At 35.5% G+C, this 4,439-nt stretch overlaps 1 long non-coding RNA gene across 1 annotated transcript; it reads left to right on the forward strand.

The window, feature by feature from the left end:
- Positions 1–2,668: 2,668 nt before the first annotated feature.
- On the forward strand, positions 2,669–4,081 carry LOC148630262 (uncharacterized). Its single transcript, XR_015919375.1, has 3 exons — positions 2,669–2,899; positions 3,343–3,431; positions 3,946–4,081. It is a non-coding gene; the product is annotated as an uncharacterized LOC148630262 (long non-coding RNA).
- The last annotated feature ends 358 nt before the right edge of the window (positions 4,082–4,439 follow it).

Genomic DNA, 4,439 nt, shown 5'->3' on the forward strand with positions numbered 1-4,439 from the left:
TATGAATGTTATATCTCAGCTATTTTTACATCAGTTGGATCAGATAAGATGTATTTTCACTACTGTTGACTTAAATTGGACGAGATGAGATTGATTGATTGATTGATTTTCTTTATTTCCTCCAAAAGATGAAGATTTACAAAACAAGAAAAAAAAATCACAAATATAATACAAAATCATTTGACAAAATAGAAAACCACACACACATAATTATATTCACAAACTGATGCAATACCTTTTATACCATGTAAATAATACTGTATTAAAAACAGTAGATAATATAAAATTTTAGGTATACAGCACATATTGAGTATGATACATTTACATGAAATTGAATGTTAAATACTAGTATTGAATCTTAACTCAAAAATAACTTTCCTGAAGTTCGTGTACAATTTATAAATGTGACCTGCGACGCATAGCATTAGCTGGTACCATATGTCGGAGTCTAGTTCATTAGCAAATTTGGTAATGCCACCAAGGAATGTTATAAGAATGTCATCATCATCTTGGTTAAATAAATGAACTGAATCTTGTACTAGAAGTAAGTCTACAATGCCGTAAAACATTTAATTTCTATCATTCATAAGCGATGAATGAAGTATGGAATGTTTGACTATGTCGTCAGTAAATCGGTCACAAAGAGAGCATTGTCCACTTATAATAGCTAGCGACCCTAGATAAATCAATACCATAAGTTCATTGCGTTTGCAATGGTGTTTGGAACAGTCTAATCAATCTGTGTTCTGTTAAAGAATGGTGGATTTTGAAATATCGCCAAAGGTCAGATCGTTGTTGTACCAATAATTTCCATTTGTTTTCTTCATAAATAGTTATTGTTTGACTTACGACTTTTGACCAGTCTCTTGTCCGGAATGAGTTTCTTCAGTGTAGTGCTCAAGGAATGATGACATATATTTCAATAAAGTTCGAAGGAGATCGTAAGTCGAAGATGATTTGTCAGTTTTGCCAGAAATTACATTAGGGCATGACAGTCTGTAACAGTTCCAGCATATGTGACTTTGTCTGTCCTGTTAATACTTTGATCAAAATTCCCAACGATGTTAGAACTGTCAAATTTGCGATGCAAATGTTTGGTCGTTCCCCCGCGGGACTCGAACTCGTACCGCTGGACTTTGTGCAGGCGGTGTTGCCATAGATGTCACAGCGCCATAGACCGCTTGCATCGCAAATTTGACAGTTCTAACATCGTTAAGAATTTTTCAGATCTTTCTGTACGTTTATATATCTTTCCTGTATCAATTTGATCCGATGGAGCAGTGTAGCGAATAGAGTCGTCACATTCTGAGATGTTTGTGTAATATTGATTTGTTGTGACATGCATCATTAATTTGATCATCTATCCTACATAATAACACTTAAATGAACTGTCCCATACTACCATACATCGTGTACTAAGTTACAGCCCTAGATTAATCCTACGAGGAGGAATGACTTGGCCAGCCAAAGCTATATTTTATAAAGCCTAGCAGGCCAAGTGGTCTAGGGCGCTGTACTTTGTGCAGGCGGTGTTGCCATAGGTGTCACAACGGTACCTGTTCGAGTCCCGCGGAGGGAACGACCAAAAATTTGCATGGCGAGGAAATGTCCATGGATCTTCACAGCAAACCAACTGATAGTCACCAATACTTATCTCCCAATAGTTGTCATCCAAAACATTGTACTACAAGCATAACATACAGCCAGGCACTTCGAATTCGGCGTATTTGCTCATCTGACGATACCACCAACAAACGTCTAGATGAACTCCGTGGTCATTTGTTATCGCATGGCTATAAATTAACAGATATAGATCAGGGATTTGAACGTGCTAACAATATCAGCCGTAAAGATCTCCTCGAGTACAAACCGAAGTAAAAGAACAAAAGGGTTCCTTTTGTGCTTACATACCATCCAGCCTTTGGGAAACTCTCGCAGTTACTGCATTCAAATTGGGAAGACATTCAAAAACATCCCAAGCTCTCCAAGCTCTTTCCTGGGGCCCCGGTCCTGGCATTCCGTAGACCTAGGAGCCTAAGAGATGCCCTAGTAAGAGCCCAAACAAAATACAACGGGCCAGTGTCGACCATGTGGAGATAAAAGATGTAAGACCTGTACCCAGGTGCTGCATACCAAAAGCTACTGCACTGGAAAGGAATTTGCCATTTTTTGCGACGTGACTTGCAAAACCGAAAATACCATATACCTTCTCCAGTGCCGATGTGGTATGCAGTTCGTTGGCGAAACAGAACAACCTTTCAACAGGCGTATGAATGGTCATCGCAGTGACTACAAATGCAAACCAGACCTCCCTCAAAGTCGCCATCTTAGATCCGCCGGACACACCCAGGAGGATCTCCACAACATTGTTGTTACGATCTTAAAACATAATAAAAACTGGTCAAAATGTAAAAGAGTATCTCGGGAAAGCTTTCGGATGAAGAAATTACAAACAACTTCTCCAGATGGATTTTGTCAAATTTGCGATGCAAATTTATGGTCGTTCCCTCCGCAGGACTCGAACACGTACTGCTGTGACATCTATGGCAACACCGCCTGAAAACCTATTTCAATTTATATGTGTGTTAATTTCAGATGGAAATTAACGTTTTGACCTAGACCTAAACGACATAACGGACAGACATTTCGAACCTGGTATTTCTTTTCTATCAGTTTGAGATTTCGTATTTTCTCGGTTGGATTCGGTCTTTTCCGTTCTATGCTTGGTTGAACCGCACACTTTATTCTGGCGGGTAAATAGTATTGTTCGTGAGGCACTCACCATTCAGTTTCCGACTTGACAACACCTATAAGAATTTGACAGAGGTCTTGGTTGGAAATAATATATCTTGGAAACTTTTCTAATCAGTAACTGTATTCAGCATGATGACTTAGTAAGGTTTGTTATATTTGCATGCTCAATTTATTGCCTAATTTTGTTAAAAATCCTTTAAATTAATATTTTTATCCGGTATGAAAGTTTCATGAATGTCGGTTTACGCGTGAGAATGAATGTCTAAATATTATAACCGTTTAAATAAAATAAAATATGATTTAGGTATAACTGAATAGTAACGTTTATTTTTCAATAATATAAATGACCATTTCTTAGCCAAACTTTTCATTAAAACAACAAAGCAATAACGGTTGACCGCGTACATATACTAGGCGAGACATTTGCATGAGAGAATCTTGTAATTTTGTTTTAAGGGTAAATAGACTAATAAATACGGGATTTAAATATCTTGAATTTATATTTCAAAGTGTATTTTTGTTACTACATGTTGATTCTCCTCAAATATGTATTAGCAGAGGTTTCTAATAATTATTTTTGTTATACAGGATGAACACTTGTGCTTGTGAAAGATATAGATGCATTTAATGATCTCTAGATGTACTTAAATATCCGTGCCACTTGCACGATATGTGAGGTAGATATTTTTGTATATATCTTATTGTATTTTTTATGATTTGTACGATTTTCAAAGTCACGAAAATTATAGATATTTGGTCATTTGCTGATCGCAAATGAACCGTACAATACACAATACACATATAGTTATCTTTATTTTTTTAAATAATTTCCAGATATGTTTGTTAATTTACGGTTGCCTGAATATAACCTAATAGTGTTGCTCAGGCGGAAAGCACCAACAATCAATGTTAATTTACGGAACATACCCGTTATATGTTTTAATAATATTTCTTGGCACATCGGATTAATATGAACATATTGATTGATTGACTTATTTATGCATAACCAGGTGATTTTGAGATGAAAGGAATTTGTTATTTGCCGTAATTTTTACTTAATATTCGAACGTCATGTGAAGTGATTTTTGTATTTTTTTTTTCATTGTATTTGCTTTATATGTTTGTTACAATATTTAAAGCGTAAAATGTAAATTTGTAATTTGTGCTATAATATTTATATTTTTATTACAGGGCATTTTTCCTGTTTCATACCGATTGTTTTTTTCAAAATAAAGTATTGAACCTAAAATGACTTAATATCGTAGCCCCAAGATTTTAAGCGCTTCCACAATACCATCTGTTCTTACGTCTACACTTTACAAAAACAAGAAGAAATGGTCATTGATGAGATTTGTTCATGAATAAGTTGTCGTATTTGGCTTGGCTCCCCATCACAAGATAGATAAAAAAAATCGTGCTATATCCAACATCGAGGAAATGAAGTACCGAATCATTCGAATACAACAGTTTTTCATTCCGATATGATATGTAACTCATATATTCATTGTCCAGAAATATGTCTGTTTCTCTCTCACTCATCCATGACATACGAGAATAAATGTTTATTGCCTCCGAAACCATGAATGTTATATAAATGATTATAACTAATCCAAGGGAACGCCTGTTTCTCCTTCTACACATGTCAACTTACAACATAAATATACAGTAGAGACAATAATAACAAT

Source organism: Perna viridis, chromosome 1, assembly GCF_037379345.1.
Source record: "Perna viridis isolate PV_CMFRI_1.1 ecotype Kerala chromosome 1, ASM3737934v1, whole genome shotgun sequence".
Lineage (NCBI taxonomy): Eukaryota > Metazoa > Mollusca > Bivalvia > Mytilida > Mytilidae > Perna > Perna viridis.